The sequence below is a fragment of the Manis javanica genome, chromosome X, assembly GCF_040802235.1.
Source record: "Manis javanica isolate MJ-LG chromosome X, MJ_LKY, whole genome shotgun sequence".
Classification (NCBI taxonomy): domain Eukaryota; kingdom Metazoa; phylum Chordata; class Mammalia; order Pholidota; family Manidae; genus Manis; species Manis javanica.
In genome coordinates, this window is record NC_133174.1 from 105,138,142 (window position 1) to 105,155,367 (window position 17,226).

Sequence of the window (17,226 nt, forward strand, 5' to 3'; positions counted from 1 at the left end):
TTGCACTTCTGTTGCCTGTTCATGTCCTTCCCATGGAGATTGAAATGCAAATTATGTAAATGTTTAATGTCTCCGTGAGAGATATAGTAAGGATTTATTGTTCGATTACTTTAAGTATTGTATTCCAAAGAATTACAAAACACATTTCTGGGACTAGAAGTAGAGATGACAAGAAAAGAAAAAACCTAGGAGGCAAAAATGCAGTTTTCATGAACTTAGTAAGTAAAGAATAAGGTATGATTAGTGTCTTGCCAATGGGTTTCAACCCCAGGCAAGTTCACTGTGGATTCAGTGTGACTAAAGAAATTGACAGAAAAATCTTCTTTGGGGTGAAAGGGTTTATTACCCGGCTTGTTCTCTGGTGGTAGGTCGAGCACTAGCATCTCTGCTTCTCCCCAGAGCAAGGGCTGAGCTCTCTATATAGCACAATAATACCTTATTGCCTAAAGGTGTGGAAGGGCAGCCCAGCAATAGGCCAGGTACATCATCAGGTGATTAAGTTCAGTGAGGATCCTGACCATAGGAACCCCAACTTCCCCACACTCCACCCCTCCAGGATTCTCACCTTACAATCTACATGCTTTCAATCTTTCATAATGGTCCCTGTGTGAGAAAGCTGGAGCACAGTAACCAGATTCTACAATAGCAACAGAGGATAACAACAACTTAGAGATAATAAAAACTAAGATACAGCACGATTTTGATAGAAAAATTATAATCCTCAAGCCAGAGGAATTTCCCGATCCACAAAGACTTTAGGGGTGATAGGACACATATTTTAATGTCACCAACATAGGTAAATCTTGTCCATCAGTTAGGATGCATGCAAGAGAGTGGTCCTTTGATAGGACTGTAGAAGGAAGGGGGTCCTCTCCAGGTCTAGTATTGCTGTGCCCAAAGTCGCAAATCCCAAGGTGACCACCAAGGAGCCAACACCAATGCAAAAGCAAAAGAGCCTTTAATCGAGCTAGCCCGAGCTCAATCTCACACCCGTGCCAACACAGTGGCCAGGTGCCAGAGAGCACATTTTCCCCAGAACAAAGGTTTTATGGGTTTCCAGGGTGGTTTGGGGGGATGATGGCCATGGCTCTGGCTGATTGGCTGTGTCTGGGGGTAGTTGGGGGGGTGATGAGTCGTGGCTTTGGTCAATTGGCAGTGTCTAGGGGTGGTGGGTGTACTTCTTGCTGACTGGAGGGGAGAGAGACCAAACTCCAATTGGGTGAAATAGGATCCGGGTCCCAATTGGCTAAAATAGAATCTGGGAGCTTACCCTTTCATTCCCCCCTTTCTCTGGATCCTAAGAAGGGACCCAATCATGGGTCTAATAAGGTTTTGCAGTTGTAAGGAGATAAAGGTTGATACTGTTGTCTTAGCACCATTAGTTGGACTGTATTAACTCTATTTTTAATAAGTTATCAGGTAAGCAGGAGTAACAAGATTACTAGGGGCTTGTATTGAGCAAAGAGGACTATCAGTTCGATGGCCCCCATGTGGTCTCTGACAATCTGGTCCAGCCTGTTGATGATACAGGGCCTAAGGGTTAGTAAAAGGAGTAGGATGGCAAGGGGTCCTTGACTAAAGATAATTTCCTGCCTTGATTTCCCTCTGGGACACTGGCACCTTGGTCCAGGTGCACGTTAAAAGACTGTGTGCCCAGCCTCTAAGGTGGGCTGAGATATTGTATATTTGCTAAAGAATCCTGCCTTTTACTATGCCATCTACAGCTGGGTCTGCATGCTAAGTCAGTTGATCAGCTTGCAAAATTACTTAGATCAGAAGGAGGAAAGACAGCACATAGGCCTGGGCTTTTTAGTGTGCTAAAGTGAATCTTATACACGATTACAAATGATTAGCATAATAAAACATGTGCTACTCTTCTTTATCTGGGGAACATTAACTGATCTCACTGAAGAATGATTCTAGAGCTTAATGTTCAACATAGATTTAGTAGGAGGGGGGTTTCCAGCATGTAGTTACGTTGCTCTGATTGTAAATATCCTGCCTTGCTTTCTCCAGAGGCTCTCACCTTATTCTGTCTAAGCCTATGGTCCCTGTCTCATTCTCCCCTCTACAGATGGAGACCCTAGCTACTGCTAGGGAAAAGGGGCAATGACCACTCTGGCTGCTTCGTGCTGAGAAGGGGGCGCAGTAAAGGGTGCAGCTAGGTCTCCATCACTGGTCAGTTGAGAGGGCCTCAGAAGGTTGGCGCTTCTATTCTGGGTTTCATTTCTATTTGCAGTTTTGTGGCTTCTAGGCAAGATAAAACAAATTGTGTTATTAGGTTATGTAGCAACATCTGGAGTTGGATTTTCTATTCTGGAAGGACAAACTTGATGAGATTAAGAATGCATGGTTGAATATGAGAACTAGAAATAGTAAAATTTTAATTGCAATGACAGGAGAAAACTAAAACATAGCTAGATATTTTGAAGAAGCTGGAATTCTGGATCTAGTTTATGTCCCAATGACTAGTATTAGGATTTAGTATGGATAAGGCTGCGTTATTGAAACAATACTTTCTCTAAAATCATAAAATCACTCTCATTTTTATTAGAAGTAACTAGGTTAAGAAAATAATTAACAGCTGGCTTGATTATTTGCATAAGTGCAGCAAGAAGAGCAATTGATTACACAGGCTCTTTTAAATATGCTTTGCTGGAACTTTTTGTAAGGAATTTCAGATTGAACTTTTAAAGGCGTCTTGAGGCCAGACAGCCAAGCCAGACTTGCCATCAGGCTTTGCCTGCAGTACCTGTAGATTCGGGTGAATTCTTCTCTTCTTGAGGTTCCTGCACCTTCCAGGAAGTGACCTTCCTTACTCACCTGGTAAGGCTGCTGGGAACTCTGTAAGCAAGGTACCAGGCCAGTTCTTCTAAGGGGTTTTGTTGGCTTTATAAAGTCAATCTTAGTTCCTTAAAGTTGTTCATATCTGAGTTTATGCACGTGTCTCTCAGGTATGACATTCCAGTCAAAGCCTTGGTAGTATAACCAGTGTTTTTAATTGGTCTTCTTAAAAGGAATGCAGGTTCTTATTGAACTTATGCAAATAAACATACTGCCATGAAACAAAAATACTGAAAGCTTTTAAATTCTTGAGGGGTCAGGTAGAAAGATAAATGTTTCAATTCTGCTTATAAAGGTATTGTCATCGTGAAACTGTTGTCAGCTTAAGAGAAAAAAAAGCTTTAAACACTTTATGAACAACATTTGAAACAAAAAGCTACAAAATCATCTTTCTTAGTTTACTTAATCCTATGTATGCAATACCTGTTCTGCTGAAATCTAGTTCTTTACTAGCTTAGGAGTAATAAAACAGTGGCTATAAATGACAGAAGACTTACAAATGACAATGGTTAAAGATCTGATGAGAGCTTACTGTAAGGCAGTTGACTTAAGGAAATTCGGATATTTCTGTAACAAAAAAACATTCAGTAACAAAGTTTAGCATCATTCTATTTGACAGTGCTTTCCTGGTAAATATACATATATATCAGATAAATAAGCTAAATTAGTCAAATACTTTCTCCAATGAGAAAAAATTCCTCTGACATGTTCCAGGGGCCCTCTGGAAAATATCAGAGTTAACTAGAGGGAAAAGCACCTTTTTGCATTTAATTTTTTTTTTTTTTGGCACTTGCTTAAATAGGATTATAGGTTGCTATGAAGCAATACTTATCTATTTAACCAGAATGATAACAAAATATTTCAAAGGCAAATAAAGGTTACACAGTTAACAAACTTTAGCTTTTAGTCTTTTTAATATTAAGATGTCATTTTCTTAAATACTCAGACAACTCATTGAGACCTTAAGCATGAGAAACTTCTTTGATAAAACAATTAGAAAGCCTTTTGCAATCTTTCAACATTAAGAGCAGACTAACAGTTAAAGAAAACTTTGTTTTTTTTTTTAACTGGAAACAAAATTCTAATTTTGCTGTGCACTTGATATCAAGACTCACTTGCTTTAATTTCACATAGCACGACTATATCTGTAAGAATATAGTAATTTATTCTTCATTTGCCCCATGGTCCCAAGCACATAAGTCGGTGAGAATTATGCCTGGGGCTTGACTTGGTTTATCTCTCCTTATCTCTAAACATCCTGACCCTCCCCCAAAGCAACAGGCTGACCGGATCCGCCACAAGAAAAGGCACCACGCTGCTGCACCACACTGCTCTCTCTCTTTGTCTCTGTCTCTTTAAATAAATAGCTGTACTTTAGAACAAAGTTACTTTCTTTTATCAAAAAACACATTCTTTAGCATGCAGATGAGTTTTTATTCTTTTCTTATTAAAACATACATCTTTTAGCATAGAGAAATGTTTTCCTTATTTAAGTAGTTTTCATTAGAACTTAAAATCATTTGATACTTTAACTTTCAGTGAACACTGAAAAATAGGCCACCGTAAACTGTTACACTAGCATTCTTCAGATTGATACATCTATGAACAGATATTATCATTTTTGGAAATGTGCTTTACAACACAATTTCTCATTAGGAACAAAATATGTCTATATAACTTAGCAAACTTTAAAAAGTTTGGTTACCACAAAAGTTCTCAGGCTGTTTACATATATACACACTGTTATACATTAATACAGTATTATTAAGATGCTTATTTGCTACACTTGTTTACTTATTTTTAGCAACCATGCTAGATTACTTAGAAAACTTTTACTAAATATTAGACAAAGTCAAGCTTTTCTTTAAGCATCTTCTTGAAATGTTTAACAGGTAACATCAACTTAAATGACTTTAAGTAAACTTTGGCAGCTGATAACTATAAGGACATGCACGCCTCAGCCAAACTCAAATTAGCATTAATGCTTAACTATTTTTTATCAGATTTTCTGGAAGTTTCAGAATGCCTAATTTTGACAAGCACTTGTCTTTAAATCAATTTCATTAATACCATCCGGAGGTAGAAAGATATTTTCATTTACACACTTAGACACACAAACATACAGACTGAGTAGTAATGATAAGGTTCCCTCTGGCAGCCATCCGACATTGAAAACTGGCTACTCATTAGAACAAAAAGTCTGCCACCAAACCTTCTGGACTTTCACACTGAGGTTGTAAAAGAGTGGTTGGATTGAATGTTCCCTCCGGCAGCCAGCCAACATTAAAAGACGGCCACTTGGAGGTGCAGGAAACACGAAATTTTCCCTGACGTCCATGCTCAAATTGTGAGCTCTCTCCCTAACGTCTGAGAAAAATGGTCTGTCATGAGAGAGAAGGGGGTCGTCTGAGTCTGTCCCATTTCTTCTGTCAACAAGACTTAAGACAAACACAACAAACAACAAGCAGGCGCCTATAGAGAATAATTTGCTGCGGCCGCGGAGGCAAAACTGAAAGTAAGTTGAGGGCCTGTCGGACTGCAGCAGCAGCCGACTTTCCTCAGAGATGAGGACCTCGTCCTCCAGACGGGGGCAAGGGATGTCTCCCAAGACCCCCGGTCGACAACCTGCCAGTGCATCCGCCTAAGTCAATGCCGACCCTGATACAGATTGGAGCTCCTACAGGGTTATACAGGCTTGTTCGCGAACAAAAACAGTGAGACACAGACAGACAAAGACAGACAGATAACTGAGTGTACTCACCAGCCGGCACAGGGCCCTCCGGGTCGGGGGTCCTGGGGGTCTCTGGGATCCCAGACGAGTCCCCAAATGTTGTGCCCAAAGTCATGAATCCCAAGGAGACCACCAAGGAGCCAACACCGATGCAAAAGCAAAAGAGCCTTTATTCGAGCTAGCCCGAGCTCAATCTCACACCCGTGCCAACACAGTGGCCAGGTGCCAGAGAAAGAGAGCGCGTTTTCCCCAGAACAAAGGTTTTATGGGTTTCCAGGGCAGTTTGGGGGGATGATGGCCATAGCTCTGGCTGATTGGCTGTGTCTGGGGGTAGTTGGGGGGGTGATGAGTCGTGGCTTTGGTCAATTGGCAGGGTCTAGGGGTGGTGAGTGTACTTCTTGCTGACTGGAGGGGAGAGAGACCAAGCTCTGATTGAGTGAAATAGGATCTGGGTCCCAATTGGCTAAAATAGAATCTGGGAGCTTGCCCTTTCAGTATACCATACTTTTACTCCTTTCCCCATGGGGGTTACTGAAGGGTCTATATATAGTGCTACTGGAAGTGCATGCACTGGCCACAATGATAAAACAAAACTCCCCGGTAAGATGCTCTTACCTTCTGGCCGTTCAGGATATACTACTGTAGCCTTTGGCGGCCACTCTGCTGTTATTCCAGGAATACAGAGGAGGCCAGCTTCCAGGCCTTGTCCCCAAGGTGCCAGGAGAGCCAGCTGTTATTGCTCCATGTGTTGAAAGGTCCAAGTCCACGTCCACTCAATGGAGTCTCCAGGGTCAGTGCAGTTGGTGCTGGCAGCAAGATTTGATTCTGGTTGCCAAACCTTGGCTTCAGTGATTCTTCCTTCATTTGTACTTGTAGTTGTATAGGGGAGGCAGCCATATGTGTTAACATGTCTACAGGGCTCAGGGCTCCCTTTTGGGGTCTCTCATTCAAATGCTGTATCACGGTCCATAAGCAGACTGACCGTTCCCGCAGTCTATTGGTATCTGACTTTAGTCTGGATTTTAACAAGCCATTGTGCCTCCCTATCATGCCTGTTGTGGTAGGACTGTATGGCACATGAAACTTCCATGTGATTCCCAGCTGTTGTACCCATTCTTGTAGTGTATGTCCAGTAATATGGGTGCCCTGATCACTCTCAATCACCTGTGGTCAGCCATAGGCAGCGAAGAGATGCTCCAGGACTCTTTTGGTTGTCTGCTGGTCTGCACAATGGGTAGGAAAAGCAACCAGAAGTCCAGTAGCTGTGTCTACACAAGTCATCGCATACCGATATCCTTCTGACACAGGTAGAGGCCCAATACAGTCTATCTGCCACCTGACAAGGGGTATAGGCCCTTTACCTATTGTTCCATGTTGCTGTGGAACTTGGTGTAAGTCCCTTTTGTAGCACACAACACACTCCTGCCTGGCTCTACTAACTTCTTCGAAGGTCAAAGGCAAGCCCCACCGATGGGCTACAGCCCACATTGTCTTTTGCCCTGCATGCAACAAATGCTGATGTAGTCATTGGTCTACATCAGAGGTAGGCTTTCCTTCTAACCAACATATCTGGGCCATTTATCTGCCTTATAATTTCCTGGGGATGCCAGTGGCAAATGACCTGTCACATGGTATACTGTATTTATTTTAGTCTGACCACAGGCCCATAAGTAAGTCTTGCCATAATTCTTGCCCCCAAAGGTGTCGGTGACCAGTTGGCATGGTACCAGGTTGGTAGCCACAGGGTCAAGCCCCGATAGCCCAGCTGTCAGTGCACACAACTATAGGGGAGAGCTCCTGGATGATCACAAGCCACACAGCCTGCAACTCTGCCCATTGGCTGCTCTTCCTCTCACCATCTTCCGTCCATATTGTCTCAGTCTTAGGATGGAAAGCTATGACCCTCCATTTTGGGGGCTGCCCATGGCTGGAGCCATCTGTGTACCATGCATCTTTGGGTATAGGGGCTCTTCCCTCCCTATAGGGACTCTCTGCTACTAATAGTTCAAAAGCAAGTTCTTCCAGCTTTTCACTAGTATGTCATTGGCCCCAACAAGCGTTGGAGTTCTTCACTCAAGGGGCTACTACAGAGGGCACTACGCTGCTGTAGGTAAGCACCCCACTTGGCTAGTGTGGGTGTTTGTGCCACACCACTCCCTGGCTTTTGGGTCCAGTCTTGTACCCACCCCAAGTTGGGATAGGTGGTTATTACCTTTATCAAGGCCATTTCAGTCATGGGTTCTGTAGCCAGCAAGGCATGATACATGGCTGCCAGTTGTTTTTCTATCAAAGTGTATTATACCTCTGCCCCTTTCCAGAGTTGTGACCAGAATCCAACTGGTTCGCAAGTTTGTTCAAGCCGCTGCCAGAGACCCCAGCCATAACCATCTTCAGTGACATGAACATCCAGCTCACAGGGCATTGATGGGTCTATCACACTCAAAGCCTACATGGCCTTGACTGCCTGTTTTGCTGTAGTAAATGCAGATGCACATGTCTCATCCCAGTTCCACCTGATGCTCTTTCATACCAACCGGTATAAGGGCTTCAGAATTTGTGCCAAGTGTGGTATAAATGCTCACTGGTAGCATAGAAGACCCAGAAACTCCTGTAGCAATGCTACAGTTGTGAGGGTAGGAAAGGCCTGGACTTTGTCTATAACTGTTTCTGGTATAACTTTGGTCTTAACTGACCAGACAACCCCCAAGAATTTAACAGGCAAACCAGGTCCCTGAACCTTGGTACTGTTCACAGCCTACCCTTTCTCCTATAAATGTTGCAGCAGTCTAGGTGCTGAACCTTCTAGATCTGAAAGAGAATCAGACGTGAGCATGACATCATCAATATAATGGTACAGCTGCACCGTTGGCAGTTTCTCCCATGTAGCCAAGTCCTAGGCTACAAGTCCATGACAGATGGTGGGGTTGTGGAGGTATCCCTGTGAGAGGACGGTGACAGTCCACTGCCGTCCTTCCCACTTGAAGGCAAACTGTTCCTGACTTTCCTGCTCAATGTCAATGGAAAAGAAGGCATTAGCAAGATCTACCACATAATGATATATTCCTAGTTCATGGCTGAGGGTATCCATCAAGCCTGCAATAGAGGGGACAGCAGCATGCATAGGAGGTATGACCTTATTCAGCTCTCTGTGATCCACAGTCATATGCCAGGAGCCATCTGGCTTTTTTACAGGCCACACTGGGGAATTGAAAGGACTATGGGTGGGCTTTATAATACCCACCTTTTCCAGCTCCTGGAGAGTTTCTGCAATCTCTTTATGCCCACCAGGCAGTTTGTATTGTGTGGTATTAGTCCCCCACCAAGGCACAGGCAAAGCTATGGGCGGGTGCCTAGCATGTCCCCTCAGAACTGCCTTCACCACACACACTCTCAGTCTGAACTCACCTGCAGTGGTCTGCAACCATAGACCCTGCAGGATATCAATCCCCAAAATATACTCAGGAATAGGAGATATATACACAGTATACTCTTTGGGGAGTAGATGCCCTATTCCCAAAGGGATTTGAGTTTTTTTTACTCTGATAGCCTTCCCCTCTATCCATCTATGATAGTGGGGGTCCTGGGGAACCTCTCAGGGTTACCATGAATCAGTGAACATTCAGCCCCCATGTCCACCAGAGCCAGGACACATTGTATGTTCACTGGGAACCAATGGAGAGCTATTTCAACATGTGGTCCCTCAGGGCAGATACCTGGACCTTTCCCTCAGTCAAATCGTGTTCCCCAATCACCTTCCTCTGTGGGCTCAAGTGAGGTTGGCTCGTTCTCCAGCAGGAATTCTTGCAAACACACAGGCTGGACTCATGGCTCTGTCTCTCACCTCTGCCTCTTTGGTCAATGGCTGTAACTGCTGCTCTGGTTTCAGCTGTTGCCATAGCTCCAGTAAGATCCTATTTGGCTTCCCATCTAATTTCCTTCCATCTACTCCTGCCCATATCAAATCAACCCACATCTGGGTCCTCGTAACCTTCATAGGGCCCTGTAAATTCTTGTGAGTAACAGGTCTTATTTCTTTCTGGATTCTTGTTACTTCTGCCTCTCCTAAGTCTGCTTCTGTACATGTCACCTCACTTATGGGATGCCCTAGGTGAGGGGAAAGAATGGCCACTAGAGACCCAAAGAGGGATGTAGGAGCCATTTGAAGTACAGTATTTCTCATCCCAGTAGTGAAAATCTCTTCATCTGGGCCATATTTCTCTGGACTATAGATGGCATTTCTTATGCCTAGTTCTCATAACACCTGTTGGAGTTCAGCATATGTCTGCCATCTAACAGGAGAGGACGGTAGATCACCCAGATTGGGCCACACAGCATGAAGTACAGCCATAAGCCAATCAAGGAGGGAGTGACTCCCTGCAGTCTGATGTGCATTTTGTAACCACTGCCTCAAAGCAGGCTGCACTGTCAGGGAAGACAGCTTTCCCATCTCTGTTCCTGACAGAACAATTCCATCCACCCCTAAGTTCCACAGATGCAGGAGCCAAGCTGATATTGACTCTGAGGGCTCCTGTCTAAACCAGGAGCCCAAATCCACCAGCTCAGCCTGAGTATAGGGGCAGACCATAGAGTGCTCCATGACCTGTGGAGGGAGCTGCTCCTCTCCTTGGGGAACTTTCAGCTGCTTGGTCTTTATTTTCTTTACAAGCACTGGGTGTGCTTTCAATACAGGAGGCACCAGTGCCTCCGGCACCACCACTTCATCCTTCCCCAGCTCATCCATTTCTGGGGCGGATGGCACCTTTCTCTCCCCTCCCCAGAGTGCCTCCTCTGCTAAAACCTTTACCTTTTCTACTGTGCCTCACAGCAATGCTACCTCAGTCTCCAGAAGTTCTCTTACCTTCAGCTCAATGCTTCACAGCTGATGTTCTCGTGCCACCTCCACCTGTGCTTCCCTCAGGATTTTGTCTTTTTCCTTGATGGCCTCTTCCTCCTCCAGAACACCTGGCAGCACTGCCATCTCGTCTCCTATGGCACCTTGCTGCCGGCGCTCTCGTGCTGCCTCCTCCCGCATCAATGCCATCTCCTTCCTCAGGAAATCCACAGAGGTTTGCAGCTCATGTTCTCGTGCCACCTCCACCTGCATCAATACCATTTCCCTCAGGGCATCCACAGAAGTCTGCAGCTCACGTTCTCGTGCTGCCTCTTGTATCAATGCCATTTCCCTCCTCAGAGAATCTACTGAAGTTTCAGCTAGCATTCTCACCCTGCCATTTCTTGGATCTCCTCTGTAGACCTTTTCAAGACTGTGAAAAGCAGGCAACCCACAGTCTCCGCTGCCTCACGGGCTGCTTCTTGAAGGATCTGCTTACAATATCAAGAGCCACCCCTACTGCTTCAGGTGTCACCTCCACTTGCCTCCTCCAGTCCTGGGGTGGGGCCCAGTCCTCTAGGAGGCAAGCCACCTCAGACCACATACCCATTGGGGGATGATCCACTGTTTCCCCATTCACAGGGGCAGCCTGCTGAAGTACCCCTCCCATAAGGGCAGCCTTTTTTCCTTGGTCAACAGTGAACCCTGCCAACTTTTGCCAATTGTCTTGCCAATGGGTTTCAGCCCCAGGCAAGTTCACTATGGATTCAGTGTGACCAAAGAAATTGATAGCAAAATGTTCTTTGGGGTGAAAGGGTTTATTACCTGGCTGGTTCTCTGGTTGTAGGTTGAGCACTAGTGTCTCTACCTCCGCCCAGGGCATTGGGCCGAGCTCTCTATATAGCACAATAATAGCTTATTGCCTAAAGGTGTGGAAGTGGCAGCCCAGCAGCAGGCCAGTTACATCATCAGGTGGTTTAAGTTCAATGAGGATCCTGGCCATAGGAACCCCAACTTCCCCACAATTGGGAATCAGATGTTGACTAGTAGACTTTCTGGAAATTAAGAATTAGCGCGTTGAATGCCATCTGATAGGTGGTAATGCTAAGGGTTTTTCTTAGAGGGTGACATACTTTGATTTTGTAAATAACAAACAAGACAAACATTGTGAGTTGTGTACAGTAGGTGGTTTATAGAAGTGAACATTGCGATCAGATGAAGTTGCCATTGCACTGCTTCTTTAGCTGTGTGAAATGGTCAGGCAAACCAACTGTCCAGACTGTTAGCTAAAATGTGTTGATATATTGTAACAGTTACTTTAATTTCTATTCTTAATTATCCTTCAATGTGTTCTCAACCCATTTAGAGAACCGCTAATGAGTTATGTTAATATTCTCTGGCAATATATGATCATTTCAGAGTTATCAGTTACTTTATTCCATTGTTCTTCAAGTTCTTATGTATTTTTGGCATATATCATCAACTAAATGTTCCTTTACTATTTTTTCATAAATAATCTTACAACTACCTTATGTATCAATCCAAAAAAGGTTACTAAATGACTTGGCTTACTACAAATACTGGAGGAGATATATCTGTATCTGCCATTTTAGGGGACTAATGAAGCTACACATTGTAGAATTCCTTTCTACCTCTTAAATTCCTTGGACTCATTTACTGGATTCTTCTGGAAGATACCATACCATCTTAAATTTTAATTGTATAAAACTCTGTTCATTTGGAATGACCTGGTAATTAAGGTTGCAAAAATAACTTGCTGAATCATTACACGTTTATTTTAATTATTCCTATTCTGGCTTTCTTCATATTTTCATTATCATTTCAAATATGCATTTAATTTTTGCTTGCATGGTAATTTCAGCCAGCTTCCCTTCATTTAGGTCACTTTGTATAAGAAAATGAATTCTCCATTGTTTCACCCATTTGATTTCTGCTCCCCTGTGTATACTTTTTTGAGTTGTGCTAGATCTATTCTGAGTTTCCCTATTGTCTTCTCTGAACTTCTTTCATCACAGCATCACCTATCATCTTTTTGTATGCTCAGTCTGTCTCTTTTAGATAAATTATTGTCTCACTGCTTACTATTTAACTAGAAAAATAAAGATGGGGGGATGGAGATGAAAAGATTAGTTTAATTTAATCTCCCGACTTCATCCTTTCCTCTCTGCCTTTACAGTTTTCAAACTAGAGTATTGCTTCAACATGAAAAAAAGAATGCTCACTTAATCACCCATCTATCCATTCATTCAGTTATTTTGTAGCTATTATTAGCACAATACTTCACAAATAGTTGGTTACAAATAAATGCATATATCCATGATTCTTAATGCAATAAATAGTCCTGTTTCCATCCAGTCAAGTTCTCTTTTGCTTTACCTTTAACTCCCCTATAGTTTAAAAAAAAAAAGGAGGAAGGATATATCTGTCTCCCATATTGCTTACTAAGGGCTTGTTAAGGTAGACTAGAGTGTCAGATAATTTTCTTTCTAGAATAGGTTTTATTTTTGAGCAAAAGTTATCTAATATAAAAATACTGTATGTTTAGAGATTTGGGGAAAGTGGTGCACTCTGAGAGAACATGAAGTTCCATGCTCTTTCCCCATTCCTTGCCCTATGCACCTCTTTCTTCTGGCCATTCCTGAATTACATCATTTTATAATAAACCAGTGATCCAGGTTAAAAAGAAAACATTCTATGTTTGAAATCACCATCCATTATCATAGACCTTACACAGGAGCCTTCTCATGGACGATGAATGAATTTTTCCAGAGTCCTTTTCAAATGTAGCCAAATGATATCAAGTCATATAGCTTGAAAGTTAACATGCTGGTAATTTCATTCAGTTTAAATTTTGGTCAAAAGTTACCCTGATCTAAAAAAGGGCATCTGGGAAAAACAGACAAAAAAATTAAATATGCTTGTTTCATGTACAACTTGGTAGGGAAAAGGTCCAACATATCTCAAGAAATAAATATTACATAATAATAAAATAATAAATAAATAATGTTTATTCTAAGAGTAGGTAGTCTGATCTCCAAAAATGAATTTTCAAGTTGTGATTATGAAAGTCTTATAAATAACTGCAGCTCAATGAAATTTAGAGACATGTATCTTTAACATAATTCAATTTAGTTGTCACACTAATTCAATGTCTTTTGTCACACTTCTTGATTTTCAAGATACTAGTTTAAAGTAAAAATATTGCCATACATTTCCATAACCTGATTGCTCTTTCATTCCAAAGTAATGATGAAATGGAATCAGAAAAAAATCATCTCCCAGAAAATACTGTCAGGTAGTATTTATGTTTTGAAAGGTCATTGATGCTTTAGGGTATTTATGTAAATTACCTTTTATTTTTAATCGAATCTTGTTTTTTCTATTTGTTGGTAATCAATAGGTTGTATGCATAAAACCTGTAATAAAAACATTATGAGCAAAACTTTTCTACTTATAAATAAATCATGCAAATTCAGCAGCACACCCTGAAATGCGTTTTTATAACCTACATGTAATACAGAAAGCATTTAGTGATGTTAAGAAGTAACCAATTTTAATGAATTGAAGAAACCTCTTTTAGAATGTGTAAGTCGGCTTCCCTTAGTCTATAGTTTGTCTAGAGCAGGAATGAATCTATTTCTGTACTTCATGACCTACCTAATCAAATTCTTCAGGAGAGTTAATTATTTTGTTTCAATTCCATACTTTGAGTTCATAATTTCCATAATAGAAACGGATTTTGGTAAGTATAGCTTAGAACTTCTGAAGAACAAGCCAACAGTTCTTCTCTTCTTGTGCCTTCTGTAAAACTATAGACCCTTGCCAGTTAATTGGTGGTTTGGGAGGCAATCACTCATGCCCTGAAGATCTAATTCATTCAGAATGAAAACCAAAGTGCCCTGGCTTAAAATCTCTTGGTTACTGGCCCTTCATTTATTCATCTTTGCATTCCCAGTATGTAGATCAGTATATAGTAGTTTCTCATTAAATGTTTACTGAATTAATTAAATTAGTTACTGAATGAATTAATTAGCTCCTTTCAGTTGGCATTTATAGGGCACCTGTTATTCTGTTTTCCATCTCTGAACTCCTACTACACTTCTTGTTTGTACTGTTTAACTATCTTTTTAATACATACCTTATTGCCTTATTATTGTTTCATGAAATACTTTAGCACTTTATCTTATTTATATGTAGTTTATCAACAGAACTAAATTATGTGCTCTTTTTAGGCAGGAATCTGGTCACTCATTTCATCTGTATCTTTTTAAAGCCAGCACATAAACACACAGTATATATTTTGCTCATTAATTTGAACAATATGAGTGAACATGAAAAAATGCTACCACATTGCCTATAACATTCAACAAACTACTCCAAAGAAGAACACAGGTTATAAGGGGAGTGATAATTTATATGCATTATGAAGTAAAATTTATTTTTACTCTCAGTTAATAATTCTAAAAAGAAAACTTACTTGAAACAATCTGTTTAAAAGAACAAATCAATGCAGGGGGAAATCTTCCATTCTTCAGTTTTTAGAATATGCTTGTTTCTTAAATTTTGAGTTAGATTTTTATTTGAAATTGAGTTATGGATTATATTTATTGCCAAATTTCTCATTTTGGGTAGCATCTTATTTTTCTGCACCTGTTTACTTTCTAACCAATATTAAAACTAGAAGGCAACATGTGTGTACCTAACTTTTATTTTTAGGGTTTTATGTTTCCTCTATATGGCTGTCAAAGAAGTTTCAATAATGTGAAAACAACACATTCAGTGTATAGAGTTTGTCTATGCATATTTCAATTACCCAGTGCCAAGATTAGATATTCCAAGAATAGGTTTTATACATTTAAACCTAGTAGGTTTATGAATATGACTTCATGGCACCTATAATCTCCTAGGATACCCAGCATGAGACTCAGCAACAACAGAAAAGATCTACTTAATCTTTTCATTTTTCTTAAATAAATCAGTATTTGACACTTTTCAGGGAATCTCATTTTTGATACTTGTTTCTCACACATCTGTCCACATTCTGCCCTCCTTTGGCCTCTAGTACTCTCAAATCCCTAAGCTGTTCAGGGACCACTACTGTAAATGTCCAACTGTGATTTTGTTCTTGACTTTTAGTTAATCTCCCATGTAAACACACACATCAATCAAGATTTAAATATCCTAGGTTCCGTTCTTTTAAGGTTTAATTTGCAAATTAATCTACAATGTTAAATCAGCTTGTTTGCCCTTTAGACAGAATTTTGCCGCAAAGTAGTTAGCGATTTCAAAGTGTTAAAACATATGCAGTGAATTCATATGTATTGCACAGTCAATATGTTGTTTCATTATATATTGATTTTCTCTTTGTTGGCAATTGTCTTCATCTTTGCGGCTAAAGAAAATGCTGAAATAAAATACTGGCAACGTTTTTCAATATTCTCTGGGATTCAAGATGAGACTGCCTTTTTGAAATAAAGAGGCATCTAAATACCTCATTTGATACTTCTTAATTTCATACTTACACTCATGATAGAGAATGGTAATGAGGGTATAGAGATACGAAATATTTTGCTTAATTATGTTTATGTCGGTGTGATTATTATAAAATTACATGTTTCTTTAAAGAAACAATAAAATTCAATAAGCCCTAACCTGCACTCAATTTGTTTTCATATCCAAATCATTACACAACCTAGAATCAATTTGAGGTGATTTAGTTCTAAAGTATAGCCTATCTATCTATATCTATATCTACCTATCTACATATCAATCCATTTACCTATCAACACACACACACCAAGATGTAGATCACATACATAAAAAAGGAAATTGTTCCCTTGATTTAGGACTTGAAATAAAATTAAGACTTAAGATGCATGAATTATTTGAAAATAACTGTGTAGGTCTTTGCACACATAATATATGCCAGGGATGTTATAATAAAGTGAAACAGACTTCTTTTTGCTAAATGACTATGTATACATATGCAGAAACCATTGTGCACTAAAAGGACCAATAACTTGAACTTATGATGACAATAATTCACATAGTCTAATTAATAGTGGTAACCTTGCCAGAAGGTGATCACCTCTTATGCTTTTTGAAAATTGTCAATGAATCAGATGTATGTATCTATTCTGTGTTGGGAAAAAGTGAGGAAACACAAAGTAGGGGAGAAAATCATCCTAAAATAAACTGTGTACAATAGTATTGCCCTTGATTAACTTGTTGCATTAAGTAATGAAAAAATCATGATGCCTAATGTAAATATCCCAAGTTGAATAACAGTGGCTTATCACATGAAAGAGTACTCGATTCTCTGTAACAAAGATGTAGGTATATGACTTAATTCTTGTAATATGTGCTAATCATAGGTTTGTTCAACTGAGTCTCTTCAACAGACCTCACCTTGGTTCTTTAACTGCTCTGTCTGCCTTCCCAATTAGGTCATAAGCTCTAATACATCATCAACTGTCCCTTCTTCTTTTTGGTTTGAATCTCCTCTAATACCTATGGCTGTACTGGATTCTTTATTAGTAGTCCATAATTGTCTGTAGAACCCAATGAAATATTTAGTATGGTTATTCCAGCAACATGCTCTGTATTCTTTCATTAAAGAGAGGAGGGAATAAACAGAATCTTATGATAGTAAATATATATTGACATGGATTTTTATATGAAAAGTGAAATAAATTAAAATCTTTAAATTTAAAGATTAAAATGGGTACATAGTATATTATTCAGGCTGCTGTAACAAAATCCCACAGACTGGGTGACTTATAAACAACAGAAATTTCTT

General features: G+C 40.5%; 1 protein-coding gene and 1 long non-coding RNA gene across 2 annotated transcripts in view; one reads left to right on the forward strand and one right to left on the reverse strand.

Moving 5' to 3' along the window:
• Positions 1-17,226, forward strand: part of HTR2C (5-hydroxytryptamine receptor 2C) — a 412,057-nt gene that overhangs the window by 115,818 nt on the left and 279,013 nt on the right. The gene's annotated exons all lie outside the window — the stretch shown is intronic.
• On the reverse strand, positions 942-5,867 carry LOC140847401 (uncharacterized). The gene is made up of 3 exons (XR_012127384.1): positions 5,606-5,867; positions 3,342-3,411; positions 942-2,250 (listed from the first exon to the last, which is right to left on the reverse strand). It is a non-coding gene; the product is annotated as an uncharacterized lncRNA (long non-coding RNA).